Genomic DNA, 22,895 nt, shown 5'->3' with positions numbered 1-22,895 from the left:
AACATCTTAATTTAGCTCTTGGTGTGTTCTAATTGGTTGATTGTGTGATATCGCTGTAATAATTTATTTTTAAAAGCTTTAAAACAGGAATAAATTCGTTTTCTCTGAGCTCTTTACTCCAGACGCTCGTGATCACAGCGGTGATTCATCTCTCCTATTTCTCACGTATCTCTGGCCAGAAATAATTTATCCATGAGCCCTGAACCGGTAATAATCAGATATGTTGGTTTAGCTTGTCAGTGTGAAGTAAATCTAAGTATTTGTTTGTATTTTTAACCGATTTAAAAGTGAAAGTAAAAGTTCGGGAATTGAACCTGTAGGGGCGCTATTTCTCTCAGACAATGGAAGTCTGAAGCACATATACTAAAACAGAGGGACAGAGTGAGATGAGATGTCTGACAGTTTTTTAATTTTCTGTTATCCATACAGTGTTGTAAAGTCGTGAAACTATGCATATTTCCTCAGAATGACTTTTTCATCTGTATGAAAAAATTCTTTGACGTGTTTGGAAGCTGCAATTTAAAAATACAATAATGATTCCCTTTGTAAGGTCATTTAAAAAAATCACCACGGCAAAACCATTCAAGCTATCCAAAATCCATTCACAATTTAAGTTCCTATCAGAAATACTGATGTGTGTTCAGAGTTTTTGGAAATTCTAAGTATGTTATTTGCCTCAAAATCACCTGAGAAGTATTCCAGTTTGAAATGTTGCCACGGCAACAATTTTTTAGATATCAATATCCCCCTTGCAGATTTATATCAGCTGTGTTTTAACATTATTCTGATGAAGTTTGAAGCAAATCGAGTAATAATAAGATGCTGAATTAAAATCATTTTGAAAATGACACACTTCCTTCTGCCAGTTGGTGGCGCTATAACTTTGACTCCTAATAGTCACATATATGCGATCGACATTATACAACGAATAATCTGATGAAGTTTGATTAAAATCAGGAAATGTATGTGGATGGTATTAGACACTTCCTGTTTCTAATTTCTCGCCATAATTTCAACGCCTCGCCACGAGCAAACCGTTCGAGATATCAAAAATCCCCTGGCAATTTTTCATCCCCAGTGTCTTGAGATCATGTTGACCGAGTTTGGCGGCAATCGAGAAAAAAACCTATGACAAGTATTTCAAATTCCAGAGCATGCGCTTTTTACATAACTCTAAATAGCTGACTTCCTGTTGGGTGGAGCCTATGACATGCAATACGAAAGTTGTTCGGCACGATGAGATCTATATGTGTACTGAGTTTCATATGAATATGTGCAAGCATGTGTGAGCTATACATCAACATTTCTGACTGTGTTCCAGGGGGCGCCGTAGAGCCCCTGTGCCACGCCCGGGTCCCAGCCTCTGCAGGCTCCTAAAGGCCACAGATTCCAAAGTGTCCGCAAATTTTCAAGAGTTTTTGAGTATGTTAAGGACCCCAAAAGCCCCCACAACTTTGACGAAAAATTTGAATACTAAACCCTAAATAGCCAACTTCCTGTTGGGCGGAGCCCATGATATGCAATACGAAAGTTGTTTGGATTGATGAGATTTATATGTGTACCGAGTTTCATACGTCTACGAGCAAGAATGTATGATATATGGCCCTCCATATTCCAGGGGGCGCTGTAGAGCCCCTGTGCCACGCCCGTGTATCAGTCTCTGCCCGGCCCTAATGGCCGCAGGTTCCAATGTGTGTGCCAATTTTCAAGACTTTTTAAGCATGTTAAGGGCCCCAAAAGCCCCCGTAACGTTAGAAAAAAAAAATAATAATAATAATAATAATAAAAAATAATCCTAAGGAAAACAATAGGGCTCTCGCCCTCCAGGCTTGAGCCCTAAATATAGCTGCAAGCAGCGATGGCGGGCTCAAGCCACCAATGCCATCGCCACCCCGGTGGCATCAGGTAAACTGTGCCCAGCGGGCACATGCATTCACAATATCCCTCTGGCAGTGAGGTTTTAAATGATATGGCAGTTAAAGGGTTAATCCGAATCATCTAGACTTTAAAATCACATTCACAGAACAATATATATATATATATATATATATATATATATATATATATATATATATAACTTTAGTAACACTTTACAATAAGATTTCATTTATTAACATTATGTTAACATGAACAATATTTATATAGCATTCATTCATGTCAGTTAATATTCCAAATTAAACATTAAAACATTGTTTTATTGTGATTTTTTTCCAAGCACATTTTACCAATTCCAAACCATATCAATCTTAATAGCTACCATTATTTTTTATTTAATCATTTATGAGTGCTATACAATAGTCCAGGAAAGCTGGAAGAGAAAAACAGGTCAAGAAGAACTGACAAAAAGAATTGCAAAATAATTAGGAATTAATGTGAAGATTAATTTTTAGTCAATTCTGCAAGACAGACTTTCAGGAAAGGAGGTGGAATAAAAATGAGCTCCTAAATCTTAATCCCGGATTCTGGAAGATATATTCCTCAAACCATCGGACAAGAGGAGGTGGTGCTGGTCCTTCACGAGTCACTCTAATCTGTTAATTAAGCCTATATATAAAGTCTTAATATATAGTATTTCACAATACTTCATAGTATTCTAATTAAATAATTTTTTGGAATCTTAGATCTCTCAGAACCTGACACATTGTAATTCTGAGACTCCAGGAAAGTGGCAGTTCTGTAAAATGTTGGCGCTGGAGACTAAATGCTCCCTGATAGTTTCACACCTAATTCACTTAACACACACACACACACACACACACACACACAGACACATTACCCACAGTGACAGAGGGACAGAGTGACATCAGATGTATGATAGTTTTTTAATTTTCTATCATCCATATAATGTTGTATAGTCATGAAACTATGCATATTTCCTCAGAATGACTTGTCTGCTATGTGTACATTTTTTTGAAGTGTTTAGAAGCTGCACTTGAAAAAAATAAAAGACATTTACTGGTTACTTTTTTACTTTTTTAAATCACCACGCAAAATCATTCAAGCTATTCAAGCTTATAAAGAATTATTCTTAATATACAGTTCACAATACTTCAGCTTGTTATTCTAATAAAGTGAGGGTCATTTTATCAGTAAAATACATAAAATACATATTATTTTTCTTTGAAAGATTTCTATAAATGATTTAAATCATACTTGTTTAACAATAATTATTTAAAAGTAATCCTATAGCTCCGTCTGGTGGTCATTATTGGAACTAAGAATTGCAAGCTTGATTTATAAGTTATGATAGTTTTAATTTTATGCTGGCTCTTGAAAATGATAAAGCTATGAAACTTACTGTGCTTCCTTCAAATGATGACTTCTACGTATATAAAAAATTATGAAGAGTTGGAATGAAAAATTTTAAAGATATACTAAAATAACGATTGTATTTTTTTATGTTACTTTAATAAATCGCTATGGCCACACCATTTAAGGTATCCTAAACCCATTCGCAATTTAACATCTTCAGTATATTAGCTTCATGTTAAAAAAGTTTGCTGTGAACTTGTGTCTTCTTGGAGGAGTATGAATTCATTTACAGGCTGATTTTATCATTAATCCACAATAAAATTACTGAGTTCTGTATCAATCTGTGTTGTTGTTTGTTTATTTTTATTTTTTTTATTTTTCATAGGAAGATAACTGACCCTTTACTCTCCTTTTTAATAAATGTGCTTATAAACCAAGAACAAGTTTTTTATAGCTGTATTTATGAACTGCTTACTACTGACTATTAATATTGGGACAAGGCTTTATAAAGCATGAACTGAATATTTACTTTTTGAGTTTGAAATTATGATTTGCAGCACAAATAAGGTTTTTTAGGATTTTTAAAAATCCCTAAAACTGTCAGAAAAGGATAAGGCCTATAAGATTTCTATGTGAGTGGCTAAATTTATTTGTTTTTATAACTATAATGCATAAACTATGAAATTATACAAAATGTATAAAAATGTACAACAGTTATTGTTTTCCAATGTTTTTTATTTATTTATTTTTATTATTTTTTTTTATTTACATTTCAAAAAATTAGCCTACTGCAATCATTCTAAACAGCTTGAATAAAACCTGTCAATATTTATTATAGACCACTGTAACTGTGTATAATCTAACAAACAAGTTTATTATGAAAATAAAAGTGTGTACACCAGATAAATTGGACGATAAAGAAATTGCTAACAATAGTATAATAGAGCATGTTTTAGGTTTTTAGGCGTTTAGATGCAGAAATGGACAAATAAAATGTAAAATAAAATGTAATTGATTTAATTAAATATAGATTCATTCTTGTTAGAGCAAAATAATGAATAAATAAATACGTACACACATTAAAAAAGCAGCCAAGATGAATGAATTTCATTTTTTATATAGATTAAAATTGAAGACAGAAGCAGCTGGTATATGCGGTCACTTCATATTAAAATCCAGTAGATCCACTTCAGATATATTTCTCAACAGTTTATGTTCACGTGGCTGTTTTCGTTTATATTAGCCAAGCTATTATGTATTTTGAAATAATCTTGTCCGTGATGTGTTCGCTCGTACGACGAAAGCCAGAATCCTGCAGCTCGAGAGATATATGTTATTCTGCCAATCCGCTTTCAAATAGTCTTTCACACTTAAACGGGTCACAAACACCTGCATTTAGCTCTTGTTGTGTTACAAATGGCTTATTGTGTGCATTTGTGGTAATGTTTTATTTAAAAAAGCTCTTAAACAAGAATAAATTCGTTTGTTTTGAGCTCGACACTGTACGCGCTGATCGGAGCTGTGGTTTCAGATAGGCAGCCACAAATATTTCATTTTCACACAAACAGTTCAAAAACATCTGAATTTAGCTCTTGGTGTGTTCTAATTGGTTGATTGTGTGATATCGCTGTAATAATTTATTTTTAAAAGCTTCAAAACAGGAATAAATTCGTTTTTTCTGAGCTCTTTACTCCAGACGCTCGTGATCACAGCGGTGATTCATCTCTCCTATTTCTCACGTATCTCTGGCCAGAAATAATTTATCCATGATCCCTGAGCCGGTAATAATCAGATATGTTGGTTTAGCTTGTCAGTGTGAATTAAATCTAAGTATTTATGTTTATTTTTAACCGATTTAAAAATGAAAGTAAAAGTCCGGTAATTGCACCTGTAGGGGCGCAATTTCTCTCAGACAATGGAAGTCTAAGCACATATACTCAAACAGAGGGACAGAGTGAGATGAGATGTCTGACAGTTTTTTAATTTTCTGTTATCCATACAGTGTTGTAAAGTTGTGAAACTATCCATATTTACTCAGAATGACTTTTTTTCTGTATGAAAAAAGGTTTTGAAGTGTTTGGAATTTAAAAATGCAGGACAATTAATAATTCCATTTTTACAGTCATTTAAAAAAATCACCACGACAAAACCGTTCAAGCTATCCAAAATCCATTGGCAATTTAAGTTGTTTAAAATGTTTTGGCATCATGTAGACAAAGTTTGGTGTGTATAGTGTTACTCTCCTCTGAGCAGTATGCATTAATTCACAGCTAAATGTAAAAAAAAAATCCACATTCAAATCAAAATAGCTGACTTCCTGTTGATCGTAGCTGATGACTGTGAATTAGAAAGTTGTCCGTCTTGATAAGAACAATTTTTGTACCGAGTTTGGTGTCTGTAGCTGAAACTAACCCCCCCACTTTTGACAAAAGGTGGCGCTATAGAGTGCCTCTTCCACGCCCTCTTATGAACTTTTGCCAGTGTCTAGTTATCATAAATACTGATATGTGTTCTGAGTTTGATGAAATTCTAAGCATGTTATATGCCTCAAAATCACCTGAGAAGTATTCCAGTTTAACATGTTGCCACGGCAACAATATTTTTAGATATCAATATCCCCCCAGCAGATTTATATCGGCTGTGTTTTAACATTATTCTGATGAAGTTTGAAGCAAATCGAGTAAAAATAAGATGCTGAATTCAAAGCATTTTGAAAATGACACACTTCCTGCTGCCAGTTGGTGGCGCTATAACTTTGACTCCTAATAGTCACATATATGCGATCGACATTATACAACGAATAATCTGATTAAGTTTGATTATAATCAGGAAATGTATGTGGATGGTATTAGACACTTCCTGTCTCTTAATTCTCGCCATAATTTCAACGCCTCGCCACGAGCAAACCGTTCGAGATATCAAAAATCCCCTGGCAATTTTTCATCCCCAATGTCTTGAGATCATGTTGACCGAGTTTGGTGGCAATCGAGTAAAAAACCTATGACAAGTATATCAAATTCCAGAGCATGCGCTTTTTACATAACTCTAAATAGCTGACTTCCTGTTGGGCGGAGCCTATGACATGCAATACGCAAGTTTTTTGGCACAATGAGATCTATATGTGTACTGAGTTTCATATTAATACGTGCAAGTATGTGTGAGCTATACATCAACATTTATGACTGTGTTCCAGGGGGCGCCATAGAGCCCCTGTGCCACGCCCGGGTCCCAGCCTCTGCAGGCTCCTTCAGGCCACAGATTCCAAAGTGTGCGCAAATTTTCAAGAGTTTTTGAGTATGTTAAGGACCCCAAAAGCCCCCACAACTTTGACGACAAATATGAATAATAAACCCCAAATAGCCAACTTCCTGTTGGGCGGATTCTATGATATGCAATACGAAAGTTGTTTGTATTGATGAGTTCTATATGTGTACCGAGTTTCGTATGTCTATGTGCAAGTATGTATGATATATGGCCCTCCATATTCCAGGGGGCGCTGTAGAGCCCCTGTGCCAGGCCCGTGTATCAGTCTCTGCCCGGCCCTAATGGCCGCAGGTTCCAATGTGTGTGCCAATTTTCAAGACTTTTAAAGCATGTTAAGGGCCCCAAAAGCCCCCGAAACCTTGAAGAAAAATAATAATAATAAAATATAGCTGCAAGCAGCGATGGCGGGCTCAAGCCACCAATGCCATCACCACCCCGGTGGCATCAGGTAAACTGTGCCCAGCGGGCACATGCATTCACAATATCCCTCTGGCAGTGAGGTTTTAAAGGATAGAGGGGAGCGTAGAGGGGAGCGTGCATTTGCAGTGGCTGGGCCACGACTCTGGAATACCCTGCCTTTAGAGATCAGACTGGCCCCTTCCTTGTCTATTTTTAAATCTTTGCTAAAAACTTTTTTATTTTCCTTAGTGTACTGACTACTGTGTTATGCTACATTTTGAAATGGGTGGTTTTAAATTTTTTGTCTGGTCTATTTTTATGTATGTGTAATATTCTTGCTCTTATGTTAAAGCACTTTGGTCAGCCAGGAGGCTGTTGTAAATGCGCTATACAAATAAATTGAACTTGAACTTGAACTTGAACTTGATATGGCAGTTAAAGGGTTAATCCGAATCATCTAGACTTTAAAATCACATTCACAGAACAATATATATATATTTATATATATATAACTTTAGTAACACTTTACAATAAGATTTCATTTATAAACATTATGTTAACATGAACAATATTTATATAGCATTCATTCATGTCAGTTAATATTCCAAACTTAAACATTAAAACATTGTTTTATTGTGATTTTTTTCCAAGCACATTTTACCAATTCCAAACCATATCAATCTTAATAACTACCATTATTTTTTATTTAATCATTTATGAGTGCTATACAATAGTCCAGGAAAGCTGGAAGAGAAAAACAGGTCAAGAAGAACTGACAAAAGAATTGCAAAAGAATTAGGAATTAATGTGAAGATTAATTTTTAGTCAATTCTGCAAGACAGACTTTCAGGAAAGGAGGTGGAATAAAAATGAGCTCCTAAATCTTAATCCCGGATTCTGGAAGATATATTCCTCAAACTATCGGACAAGAGAAGGTGGTGCTGGTCCTTCACGAGTCAGTCTAATCTGTTCATTAAGCCTATATATAAAGTCTTAATATATAGTATTTCACAATACTTCATGGTATTCTAATTAAATATTTTTTTGGAATCTTAGATCTCTCAGAGCCTGACACCGAGTAATTCTGGAGACTCCAGGAAAGTGGCAGTTCTGTAAAATGTTGGCGCTGGAGACTAAATGCTCACTGATAGTTTCACACCTAATTCACTTAAAACACACACAAACACACACACACAGTGACAGAGGGACAGAGTGACATCAGATGTATGTTTTTTAATTTTCTGTCATCCATATAATGTTGTATAGTCATGAAACTATGCATATTTCCTCAGAATGACTTGTCTTCTATGTGTAAATTTTTTTGAAGTGTTTAGAAGCTGCACTTTTTTTTACTGGTTCCTTTTTTACTATTATTTCAAAAAATCACCACGACAAAACCATTCAAGCTATCCAAAATTCATTCACACCTGTTCTGTAAGATTAATTCTTTAAACAGTGGTAAAAGAGGATGTGGTGCTGAACCTTCAAGAGTCACTTAAAACGTATCTGTCCATAAAGCCTATTAAGAATTATTCTTAATATACAGTTCACAATACTTCAGCTTGTTATTCTAATTAAGTGAGGGTCATTTTATCAGTAAAATTCCTAAAATACATATTATTTTATTTGAAAGATTTCTATAAATTATTTAAATCATACTCGTTTCTCCAATAATTATTTAAAAGTAATCCTATAGCTCCCTCAGGTGGCCATTATTGGTACTAAGAATTGCAAGCTTGATTTATAAGTTATGATAGTTTTAATTTTATGCTGGCTCTTGAAAATGATAAAGCTATGAAACTTACTGTGCTTCCTTCAAATGAGGACTTCTACTTATATAAAAAATTATGAAGAGTTAGAATGAAAATTTTTAAAGATATAGTAAAATAACTATTGTATTTTTTATGTTACTTTAATAAATCTCTATGGCAACACCATTTAAGCTATCCTAAACCCATTCACAATTTAACATCTCAGTATATTGGCATCATGTTGAAAAAGGAGTATGGAGTAGTATGAGGAGGAGTATGAATTCATTTACAGGCTGATTTTATCATAAATCCACAATAAAATTTCTGAGTTCTGTATCAATCTGTGTTGTTGTTGTTTGTTTATTTTTATCTTTTATTTTTCATAGGAAGATAACTGACCCTTTACTCTCCTTTTTAATAAATGTGCTTATAAACCAAGCACAAGCTATTTATAGCTGTATTTATAAACTGCTTACTACTGACTATTAATATTGGGACAAGGCTTTATAAAGCATGAACTGACTATTTAATAATGAGTGCAGTTATTATAAAGTGTTATCAATGAATTTGCTAATGTTAACAAATTAGACATTATTTTACAGTGTTATCAAATCCTTAAATGACTCATAAGCATTTGTGAAAGTTCTGCTTGCATTACAGCTTAGTATTGATCTGTGAGCTGAACAGATTTACTGTTACATCCATGAGATTATGTAAATTAAAATAAATATAATGTCACAGGATGTCATAGGTCAGTATCAAATGAGTTTGAAATTATTATTTGCAGCGCAAATAAGGTTTTTTTAGGATTTTTAAAAATCCCTAAAACTGTCAGAAAAAGGTTAAGGCCTAAGCTATTTCTATGTGAGTGGCTAAATTTATTTTTGTTTTTATAATTGTAATACACAAACTATGAAATTATACAAAATGTATAAAAAGATAAATAAATAAATAAATAAATACGCACACATTAAAAAAGCAGCCAAGTCGAATGAGTTTCCTTTTTTATATAGATTAAAATTGAAGACAGAAGCAAGTGGTAAATGTGGTCACTTTAATATTCAAATCCAGTAGATCCAGTTTATGTTCACGTGGCTGTTTTCGTTTATATTCGCCAAGCTATTATGTGTTTTGAAATAATCTTGTCCGTTATGTGTTCGTTCGTACGTCGAAAGCCAGAATCCTGCAGCTCGAGAGATATGTTATTCTGCCAGTCGCGCTTTCAAATAGTCTTGCACACTTAAACAGGTCACAAACACCTGTATTTAGCTCGTGTTGTGTTACAATGGGTTTATTGTGTGCATTTGTGGAAATTTTTTATTTAAAAAAGCTCTTAAACAAGAATAAATTCGTTTGTTTTGAGCTCGACACTGTACGCGCTGATCGGAGGCGGTGATTTCAGATAGGCAGGTGCAAATATTTCATTTTCACACAAACAGTTCAAAAACATCTGAATTTAGCTCTTGGTGTGTTCTAATTGGTTGATTGTGTGATATCGCTGTAATAATTTATTTTTAAAAGCTTTAAAACAGGAATAAATTCGTTTTCTCTGAGCTCTTTACTCCAGACGCTCGTGATCACAGCGGTGATTCATCTCTCCTATTTCTCACATATCTCTGGCCAGAAATAATTTATCCATGAGCCCTGAACCGGTAATAATCAGATATGTTGGTTTAGCTTGTCAGTGTGAATTAAATCTAAGTATTTGTTTGTATTTTTAACCGATTTAAAAGTGAAAGTAAAAGTCCGGGAATTGAACCTGTAGGGGCGCAATTTCTCTCAGACAATGGAAGTCTAAGCACATATACTAAAACAGAGGGACAGAGTGAGATGAGATGTCTGACAGTTTTTTTAATTTTCTGTTATCCATACAGTGTTGTAAAGTCGTGAAACTATGCATATTTCCTCAGAATGACTTTTTCATCTGTATGAAAAAATTCTTTGACGTGTTTGGAAGCTGCAATTTAAAAATACAATAATGATTCCCTTTGTAAGGTCATTTAAAAAAATCACCACGGCAAAACCATTCAAGCTATCCAAAATCCATTCACAATTTAAGTTCCTATCAGAAATACTGATGTGTGTTCAGAGTTTTGTGAAATTCTAAGTATGTTATTTGCCTCAAAATCACCTGAGAAGTATTCCAGTTTGACATGTTGCCACGCCAACAATTTTTTAGATATCAATATCCCCCTTGCAGATTTATATCGGCTGTGTTTTACCATTATTCTGATGAAGTTTGAAGCAAATCGAGTAATAATAAGATGCTGAATTCAAATCATTTTGAAAATGACACACTTCCTTCTGCCAGTTGGTGGCGCTATAACTTTGACTCCTAATAGTCACATATATGCAATCGACATCATACAACGAATAATCTGATGAAGTTTGATTAAAATCAGGAAATGTATGTGGACGGTATTAGACACTTCCTGTTTCTCATTTCTCGCCATAATTTCAACGCCTCGCCACGAGCAAACCGTTCGAGATATCAAAAATCCCCTGGCAATTTTTCATCCCCAGTGTCTTGAGATCATGTTGACCGAGTTTGGCGACAATCGAGAAAAAAACCTATGACAAGTATTTCAAATTCCAGAGCATGCGCTTTTTACATAACTCTAAATAGCTGACTTCCTGTTGGGTGGAGCCTATGACATGCAATACGAAAGTTGTTCGGCACGATGAGATCTATATGTGTACTGAGTTTCATATGAATATGTGCAAGTATGTGTGAGCTATACATCAACATTTCTGACTGTGTTCCAGGGGGCGCCGTAGAGCCCCTGTGCCACGCCCGGGTCCCAGCCTCTGCAGGCTCCTAAAGGCCACAGATTCCAAAGTGTGCGCAAATTTTCAAGAGTTTTTGAGTATGTTAAGGACCCCAAAAGCCCCCACAGCTTTGACGAAAAATTTGAATACTAAACCCTAAATAGCCAACTTCCTGTTGGGCGGAGCCTATGATATGCAATACAAAAGTTGTTTGGATTGATGAGATTTATATGTGTACCGAGTTTCATACGTCTACGAGCAAGAATGTATGATATATGGCCCTCCATATTCCAGGGGGCGCTGTAGAGCCCCTGTGCCACGCCCGTGTATCAGTCTCTGCCCGGCCCTAATGGCCGCAGGTTCCAATCTGTGTGCCAATTTTCAAGACTTTTTAAGCACGTTAAGGGCCCCAAAAGCCCCCGAGACGTTGGAAAAAAATAATAATAATAATAATAATAATAATAATAATAATAATAAAAAATAATCCTAAGGAAAACAATAGGCCTCTCGCCCTTTGGGCTTGAGCCCTAATAATAAATATAGCTGCAAGCAGCGATGGCGGGCTCAAGCCACCAATGCCATCACCACCCCGGTGGCATCAGGTAAACTGTGCCCAGCGGGCACATGCATTCACAATATCCCTCTGGCAGTGAGGTTTTAAAGGATAGAGGGGAGCGTAGAGGGGAGCGTGCATTTGCAGTGGCTGGGCCACGACTCTGGAATACCCTGCCTTTAGAGATCAGACTGGCCCCTTCCTTGTCTATTTTTAAATCTTTGCTAAAAACTTTTTTATTTTCCTTAGTGTACTGACTACTGTGTTATGCTACATTTTGAAATGGGTGGTTTTAAATTTTTTGTCTGGTCTATTTTTATGTATGTGTAATATTCTTGCTCTTATGTTAAAGCACTTTGGTCAGCCAGGAGGCTGTTGTAAATGCGCTATACAAATAAATTGAACTTGAACTTGAACTTGAACTTGATATGGCAGTTAAAGGGTTAATCCGAATCATCTAGACTTTAAAATCACATTCACAGAACAATATATATATATATATATATATATATATATATATAACTTTAGTAACACTTTACAATAAGATTTCATTTATAAACATTATGTTAACATGAACAATATTTATATAGCATTCATTCATGTCAGTTAATATTCCAAACTTAAACATTAAAACATTGTTTTATTGTGATTTTTTTCCAAGCACATTTTACCAATTCCAAACCATATCAATCTTAATAACTACCATTTTTTTTTATTTAATCATTTATGAGTGCTATACAATAGTCCAGGAAAGCTGGAAGAGAAAAACAGGTCAAGAAGAACTGACAAAAGAATTGCAAAAGAATTAGGAATTAATGTGAAGATTAATTTTTAGTCAATTCTGCAAGACAGACTTTCAGGAAAGGAGGTGGAATAAAAATGAGCTCCTAAATCTTAATCCCGGATTCTGGAAGATATATTCCTCAAACCATCAAACAAGAGGAGGTGGTGCTGTTCCTTCACGAGTCAGTCTAATCTGTTCATTAAGCCTATATATAAAGTCTTAATATATAGTATTTCACAATACTTCATGGTATTCTAATTAAATATTTTTTTGGAATCTTAGATCTCTCAGAACCTGACACATTGTAATTCTGAGACTCCAGGAAAGTGGCAGTTCTGTAAAATGTTGGCGCTGGAGACTAAATGCTCACTGATAGTTTCACACCTAATTCACTTAAAACACACACAAACACACACACACAGTGACAGAGGGACAGAGTGACATCAGATGTATGTTTTTTAATTTTCTGTCTTCCATATAATGTTGTATAGTCATGAAACTATGCATATTTCCTCAGAATGACTTGTCTTCTATGTGTACATTTTTTTTGAAGTGTTTAGAAGCTGCACTTTTTTTTACTGGTTCCTTTTTTACTATTATTTCAAAAAATCACCACGACAAAACCATTCAAGCTATCCAAAATTCATTCACACCTGTTCTGTAAGATTAATTCTTTAAACAGTGGTAAAAGAGGATGTGGTGCTGAACCTTCAAGAGTCACTTAAAACGTATCTGTCCATAAAGCCTATTAAGAATTATTCTTAATATACAGTTCACAATACTTCAGCTTGTTATTCTAATTAAGTGAGGGTCATTTTATCAGTAAAATTCCTAAAATACATATTATTTTATTTGAAAGATTTCTATAAATAATTTAAATCATACTAGTTTCTACAATAATTATTTAAAAGTAATCCTATAGCTCCCTCTGGTGGCCATTATAGGTACTAAGAATTGCAAGCTTGATTTATAAGTTATGATAGTTTAAATTTTATGCTGGCTCTTGAAAGTGATAAAGCTATGAAACTTACTGTGCTTCCTTCAAATGAGGACTTCTACTTATATAAAAAATTATGAAGATTTAGAATGAAAAATTGTAAAGATATAGTAAAATAACTATTGTATTTTTTTATGTTACTTTAATAAATCTCTATGGCAACACCATTTAAGCTATCCTAAACCCATTCACAATTTAACATCTCAGTATATTGGCATCATGTTGAAAAAGGAGTATGGAGTAGTATGAGGAGGAGTATGAATTTATTTGCAGGCTTTATCATAAATCCACAATAAAATTTCTGAGTTCTGTATCAATCTGTGTTGTTGTTTGTTTATTTTTATCTTTTATTTTTCATAGGAAGATAACTTACTCTCATTTTTAATAAATGTGCTTATAAACCAAGGACAAGCTATTTATAGCTGTATTTATAAACTGCTTACTACTGACTATTAATATTGGGACAAGGCTTTATAAAGCATGAACTGACTATTTAATAATGAGTGCAGTTATTATAAAGTGTTATCAATGAATTTGCTAATGTTAACAAATTAGACATTATTTTACAGTGTTATCAAATCCTTAAATGACTCATAAGCATTTGTGAAAGTTCTGCTTGCATTAGAGCTTAGTATTGATCTGTGAGCTGAACAGATTTACTGTTACATCCATGAGATTATGTAAATTCAAATAAATATAATGTCACAGGATGTCATAGGTCAGTATCAAATGAGTTTGAAATTATTATTTGCAGCACAAATAAGTTTTTTTTAGGATTTTTAAAAATCCCTAAAACTGTCAGAAAAAGGTTAAGGCCTAAGCTATTTCTATGTGAGTGGCTAATTTTATTTTTGTTTTTATAATTGTAATACACAAACTATGAAATTATACAAAATGTATAAAAAGATAAATAAATAAATACGCACACATTAAAAAAGCAGCCAAGTCGAATGAGTTTCCTTTTTTATATAGATTAAAATTGAAGACAGAAGCAAGTGGTAAATGTGGTCACTTTAATATTCAGATCCAGTAGATCCAGTTTATGTTCACGTGGCTGTTTTCGTTTATATTCGCCAAGCTATTATGTATTTTAAAATAATCTTGTCCGTGATGTGTTCGTTCGTACGACGAAAGGCAGAATCCTGCAGCTCCAGAGATACATGTTATTCTGCCAGTCGCGCTTTCAAATAGTCTTGCACACTTAAACAGGTCACAAACACCTGCATTTAGCTCTTGTTGTGTTACAATGGGTTTATTGTGTGCATTTGTGGTAATATTTTATTTAAAAAAGCTCTTAAACAAGAATAAATTCGTTTGTTTTGAGCTGGACACTGTACGCGCTGATCGGAGGCGGTGATTTCAGATAGGCAGCTGCAAATATTTCATTTTCACACAAACAGTTCAAAAACATCTTAATTTAGCTCTTGGTGTGTTCTAATTGGTTGATTGTGTGATATCGCTGTAATAATTTATTTTTAAAAGCTTTAAAACAGGAATAAATTCGTTTTCTCTGAGCTCTTTACTCCAGACGCTCGTGATCACAGCGGTGATTCATCTCTCCTATTTCTCACGTATCTCTGGCCAGAAATAATTTATCCATGAGCCCTGAACCGGTAATAATCAGATATGTTGGTTTAGCTTGTCAGTGTGAATTAAATCTAAGTATTTGTTTGTATTTTTAACCGATTTAAAAGTGAAAGTAAAAGTCCGGGAATTGAACCTGTAGGGGCGCAATTTCTCTCAGACAATGGAAGTCTGAAGCACATATACTCAAACAGAGGGACAGCGTGAGATGAGATGTCTGACAGTTTTTTTAATTTTCTGTTATCCATACAGTGTTGTAAAGTCGTGAAACTATGCATATTTCCTCAGAATGACTTTTTCATCTGTATGAAAAAATTCTTTGACGTGTTTGGAAGCTGCAATTTAAAAATACAATAATGATTCCCTTTGTAAGGTCATTTAAAAAAATCACCACGGCAAAACCATTCAAGCTATCCAAAATCCATTCACAATTTAAGTTCCTATCAGAAATACTGATGTGTGTTCAGAGTTTTGTGAAATTCTAAGTATGTTATTTGCCTCAAAATCACCTGAGAAGTATTCCAGTTTGACATGTTGCCACGGCAACAATTTTTTAGATATCAATATCCCCCTTGCAGATTTATATCGGCTGTGTTTTAACATTATTCTGATGAAGTTTGAAGCAAATCGAGTAATAATAAGATGCTGAATTCAAATCATTTTGAAAATGACACACTTCCTTCTGCCAGTTGGTGGCGCTATAACTTTGACTCCTAATAGTCACATATATGCGATCGACATCATACAACGAATAATCTGATGAAGTTTGATTAAAATCAGGAAATGTATGTGGACGGTATTAGACACTTCCTGTTTCTCATTTCTCGCCATAATTTCAACGCCTCGCCACGAGCAAACCTTTCGAGATATCAAAAATCCCCTGGCAATTTTTCATCCCCAGTGTCTTGAGATCATGTTGACCGAGTTTGGCGGCAATCGAGAAAAAAACCTATGACAAGTATTTCAAATTCCAGAGCATGCGCTTTTTACATAACTCTAAATAGCTGACTTCCTGTTGGGTGGAGCCTATGACATGCAATACGAAAGTTGTTCGGCACGATGAGATCTATATGTGTACTGAGTTTCATATGAATATGTGCAAGTATGTGTGAGCTATACATCAAAATTTTTGACTGTGTTCCAGGGGGCGCCGTAGAGCCCCTGTGCCACGCCCGGGTCCCAGCCTCTGCAGGCTCCTAAAGGCCACAGATTCCAAAGTGTGCGCAAATTTTCAAGAGTTTTTGAGTATGTTAAGGACCCCAAAAGCCCCCACAACTTTGACGAAAAATTTGAATACTAAACCCTAAATAGCCAACTTCCTGTTGGGCGGAGCCTATGATATGCAATACAAAAGTTGTTTGGATTGATGAGATTTATATGTGTACCGAGTTTCATACGTCTACGAGCAAGAATGTATGATATATGGCCCTCCATATTCCAGGGGGCGCTGTAGAGCCCCTGTGCCACGCCCGTGTATCAGTCTCTGCCCGGCCCTAATGGCCGCAGGTTCCAATCTGTGTGCCAATTTTCAAGACTTTTTAAGCACGTTAAGGGCCCCAAAAGCCCCCGAGACGTTGGAAAAAAATAATAATAATAATAATAATAATAATAAAAAATAATCCTAAGGAAAACAATAGGCCTCTCGCCCTTTGGGCTTGAGCCCTAATAATAATAATAATAATAATAATAATAATAATAACAAATAATCCTAAGGAAAACAATAGGGCTCTCGCCCTCCAGGCTTGAGCCCTAATTAAAGCTGCAAGCAGCGATGAACGGGCCCTCGCACCCGGGCTCACCGGCAGCGAGTGGCTTTAGTTAATAGGTGAACGGTGAGAAATATGCGTTTAAACTCATAAATATAAGTAGAATATATCAATGTTTATTCCATATATGTGCCAATCTTCCTGTTGCCAGCAGGTGGCGCTATCATTATAATGGAATATTGGCCTTCAGATGTGTTCAGGGCAGGACTTTTATCGAACATGTGAGGTTTGGGGAGGATTGGACATTTTATGCCTGAGTTACAACAACATCCTATTTCATGGCGAAACAATGAAATTTGTCAGGCCGCCATGGACACGCCCTTTAACAAAACCTCAAGATCTTCGCAATTTAAGATCGCAAAAGGCTTTAGATTACACTGACCAAGTTTGGTGTTGATCTGAATAAATATCTAGGAGGAGTTCGTTAAAGTACAACCCCTGAAAATGGCCAAAACAACACTAATTTTGCAGAGAATATTCCAAATAACTGACTTCCTGTTGGGATTCGGACTTCGTACCAAGAGACTTTTTCATAGATATTGGTGTGTTACATATGTGTACCGATTTTTGTACATGTACGTGAAACATAGCTCAAGGCGCACTCCGTTTAAAGTGTATACGCACTCCGTTGAAAGTGTATAGGTGGCGCTATTGAGCCATTTTGCCACACTCGATGGAATATTGGCCTTCAGATCTGTCCAGGCCAGGACCCTTATCACACAAGTGAAGTTTGGGCAAGATCGGACATTTTATGCCTGAGTTATAACATCTTTTATTCCCATGGCGAGACATTGAACTTCATCACGGCGCCATGGACACACCTTTTAACAAAAACTCAAGATCTTCACAACTAAACATCACACAGGTCTTTAGATTAGACTGACCACAAAAAAGACATTGATGTCATAAAATTTCTAGGAGTAGTATGTCGCAGTGTAAAATATGTAACTTCCTGTTGCCAATAGGTGGCGCTATGACTATAACTGAATATTGGCATGTAGATCTGTTCAGGTCAAGAGTCTTATCCAACATGTGAAGTTTGGGGCAGATTGGACATTGTATGTCTGAGTTACAGCAACTTCCTTTTTCATGGCGAAACATCGAAATTTGTCAGGCCGCCATGGACCCGCCCTTTAACGAAACCTCAAGTCCTTCGCAATTTATTATCGCAAAGGGCTTTAGATTACACTGACCAAGTTTGGTGTTGATCTGAATAAATCTCTAGGAGGAGTTCGTTAAAGTACAACCCCTGAAAATGGCAAAAACAACAGCAATTTTGAAGGGAAAATTCAAAATAACCGACTTCCTGTTGGGATCCGGATTTCGTACCAAGAGACTTTTTTGTAGGTATTGGAGTGTTACATGTGTGTACCAATTTTTGTACATGTACGTGAAACATAGCTCGAGGCGCACTCCGTTGAATGTGTATAGGTGGCGCTATAGAGCCATTCTGCCACACCCGGTGGAATATTGGCCTGAAGATCTGTTCAGGCCAGGACTCTTATCACACATGTGAAGTTTGGGGAAGATCGGACATCTTATGCCTGAGTTATAACATCTTTTATTCGCATGGCGAGACATCGAACTTCGTCGCGGCGCCATGAACAAGCCTTTTAACGAAAACTCAAGATCTTCACAACTGAACATCGCACAGGCCTTTAGATTAGACTGACCACAAAAAAGACATTGATGTCATAAAATTTCTAGGAGTAGTTCGTCGCAGCGTAAAATATGTCACTTCCTGTTGCCAATAGGTGGCGCTATGACTATAACTGAATATGGGCATGTCAATCTGTTCAGGTTCGGAGTCTCATCAAACATGTGAAGTTTGGGGCAGATTGGTCATTGTATGTGTGAGTTATAGCAACTTCATTTTTCATGGCGAATCATCGAAATTCGCCAGGCCGCCACGGACACGCCCTTCAACGAAAAGTCAGGATCTTCGCAATTTAACATCGCAAAGGCCTTTAGATTAGGCATACCAAATTTGGTGTTGATTTGAAGAACTCTCTAGGAGGAGTTCATTAAAATACAACACATGGAAATGACCAAAATTACACAAAATATGCTCATAATATTAAAAATAACCGACTTCCTGTAGGGTTTAGAATTTCGCTCCAAGAGTCTTTTTTGTAGGTATTGGTGTGTTACATATGTGTGCCAATTTTCGTGCATGCACGTGAAACATAGCTGGAAGGCTGTTGATTTTCTTGGTATAGGTGGCGCTGTCGAGCCATTTTGCCACACCCTCTTCTGAATCCTATATCAGACGAAAATTTTCACCAGGTTTGACGCGTGTGCAAAGTTTCATGACTTTTTGAGCATGTTAAAGCCCTCAAAAATGCGATTCATTCGGGAGAAGAAGAAGAAGAAGAATAATAATAATAAATTAAAGCTGCAAGCAGCGATGAACGGGCCCTCGCACCCGGGCTCACCGGCAGCGAGTGGCTTTAGTAAATAGGTGAGCGGTGAGAAACATGCATTTCAACTGATAAATATAAGTGGAATATATCAAAGTTATTCCATATATGTGCCAATCTTCCTGTTGCCAGCAGGTGGCGCTATCATTATAATGGAATATTGGCCTTCAGTTGTGTTCAGGGCAGGACTCTTATCGAACATGTGAAGTTTGGGGAAGTTCCAACATTTTATGCCTGAGTTACAACAACTTCCTTTACTGTGGCGAGACAACAAATTTTGTCATGGCGCCATGGACACGCCTTTTAAAAAAAAAAACAAGATCTCCATAATTTAGCATTGCACAGGTCTTTAGATTAGACTGACCACAAAAAAAAAAAAAAAAAAAACATTAATGTCATACTATTTCTAGGAGTAGTTTGTCGCAGCGTAAAACATGTCACTTCCTGTTGCCAGCAGGTGGCACTATGACTATAACTGAATATGGGCATGTAGATCTGTTAAGGGCAGAAGTCTTATCTAACATGTGAAGTTTGGGGCAGATTGGACATTGTATGACTGAGTTACAGCAACTTCTTTTTCATGGCGAAACATCGAAATTTGTCAGGCCGCCATGGACACGCCCTTTAACGAAACCTCAAGATCTTCGCAATTTAACATCGTAAAGGCCTTTAGATTTAATTGACCAAGTTTGCTGTAGATCTGAATAAATCTCTAGGAGGAGTTCGTTAAAGTACAACCCCTGAAAATGTCAAAAACAGCGCCAATTTTGCAGAGAAAATTCTAAATAACCGAATTCCTGTTGGGATTCGGATTTCGTACCAAGAGGCTTTTTTGTAGATATTGGTGTGTTACATGTGTGTACTGATTTTTGTACATCTACGTGAAAAATAGCTCGAGGAGCACTCCATTGAATGTGCATATGCACTCCGTTGAAAGTTTATAGGTGGCGCTATCGAGCCATTTTGCCACACCCTCTGGAATATTGGCCTTCAGATCTGTTCAGGCCAGGACCCTTATCACACATGTGAAGTTTGGGCAAGATCGGACACTTTATGCCTGAGATTTAACATCTATTATTCCCATGATGAGACATCGAACTTCGTCACGGCGCCATGGACACGCCTTTTAACAAAAAATCAAGAACTTCACAACTAAACATCACACAGGTCTTTAGATTAGACTGACCACAAAAAAGACATTGATGTCATAACATTTCTAGGAGTAGTTTGTCGCAGTGTAAAACATGTCACTTCCTGTTGCCAATAGGTGGCGCTATGACTATAACTGAATGTGGGCATGTAGATCTGTTAAGGGCAGAAGTTTTATCTAACATGTGAAGTTTGGGGCAGATTGGACATTGTATGTCTGAGTTACAGCAACTTCCTTTTTCATGGCGAAACATCGAAATTTGTCAGGCCGCCATGGACACGCCCTTTAACGAAATCTAAAGATCTTCACAATTTAACATCGCAAAGGGCTTAAGATTACACTGACCAGGTTTGGTGTTGATCTGAATAAATCTCTAGGAGGAGTTCGTTAAAGTACAACCCCTGAAAATGGCAAAAACAACGCCAATTTTGCAGAGAAAATTCTAAATAAACCGACTTCCTGTTGGGATTCGGATTTCATACCATGAGACTTTTTTGTAGGTATTGGTGTGTTACATGTGTATACCGATTTTTGTACATGTACGTGAAACATAGCTCGAGGCGCACTCTGTTGAAAGTGTATAGGTGGCGCTATCGAGCCATTTTGCCACACCTGATGGAATTTTGGCCTTCAGATGTGTTCAGGCCAGGACTCTTATCACACATGTGCAGTTTGGGGAAGATCGGACATTTTATGCCTGAGTTATAACATCTTTTATTCCCATGGCGAGACATCGAACTTCGTGACCGCGCCATGGACACGCCTTTTAACGAAAACTCAAGATCTTCACATCTTAACATCGCACAGGCCTTTAGATTAGACTGACCACAAAAAATACATTGATGTCATAAAATTTCTAGGAGTAGTTCATCGCAGTGTAAAATATGTCACTTCCTGTTGCCAATAGGTGGCGCTATGACTATAACTGAATATGGGCATGTCAATCTGTTCAGGTCAGGAGTCTCATCAAACATGTGAAGTTTGGGGCAGATTGGTCATTGTATGTCTGAGTTATAGCAACTTCCTGTTTCATGGCGAATCATCGAAATTCGCCAGGCCGCCACGGACACGCCCATTAACGAAAACTCAAAAGCTTCGCAATTTAACATCGCAAAGGCCTTCAGATTAGGCATACCAAATTTGGTGTTGATCTGAATGAATCTCTAGGAGGAGTTCGTTAAAATACAACGCATGGAAATGACAAAAATGACACAAAATTTGCTCATAATATTAGTAATAACCGATTTCCTGTTGGGTTTCGGATTTTGCTCCAAGAGACTTTTTTGTAGGTATTGGAGAGTTACATGTGTATACCGATTTTCATACATGTACATGAAACGTAGCTCGAGGCGCACACCGTTGAACGTGTATAGGTGGCGCTGTTGAGCCATTTTGCCACACCCACTTCTGAAACCCATATCAGACATAAATTTTCGCCAGTTCTGAGGTGTGTGCAAAGTTTCGTGACTTTTCGAGCATGTTTAGGCCCTCAAAAATGCGATTCATTTTGGAGAAGAAGAATAATAATAATAATAATAATAATAATAATAATAATAATAATAATAATAATAAACGGAGCAATTCCAAGAGGGTCCTCACACCATCGGTGCTCGGGCCCTAATTAAAGCTGCAAGCAGCGATGAACGGGCCCTCGCACCCGGGCTCACCGGCAGCGAGTGGCTTTAGTTAATAGGTGAACGGTGAGAAATATGCGCTTAAACTCATAAATATAAGTAGAATATGTCAGTGTTTATTCCATATATGTGCCAATCTTCCTGTTGCCAGCAGGTGGCGCTATCATTATAATGGAATATTGGCCTTCAGATGTGTTCAGGGCAGGACTTTTATCGAACATGTGAGGTTTGGGGAGGATTGGACATTTTATGCCTGAGTTACAACAACATCCTATTTCATGGCGAAACAATGAAATTTGTCAGGCCGCCATGTACACGCCGTTTAACGAAACCTCAAGATCTTCGCAATTTAAGATCGCAAAAGGCTTTAGATTACACTGACCAAGTTTGGTGTTGATCTGAATAAATATCTAGGAGGAGTTCTTTAAAGTACAACCCCTGAAAATGGCCAAAACAACACTAATTTTGCAGAGAAAATTCGAAATAACTGACTTCCTGTTGGGATTCGGACTTCGTACCAAGAGACTTTTTCGTAGATATCGGTGTGTTACATGTGTGTACCGATTTTTGTA

Source organism: Carassius gibelio, chromosome B10 (assembly GCF_023724105.1).
Source record: "Carassius gibelio isolate Cgi1373 ecotype wild population from Czech Republic chromosome B10, carGib1.2-hapl.c, whole genome shotgun sequence".
Lineage (NCBI taxonomy): Eukaryota > Metazoa > Chordata > Actinopteri > Cypriniformes > Cyprinidae > Carassius > Carassius gibelio.
Note: the sequence above shows the minus strand (reverse complement) of the source record.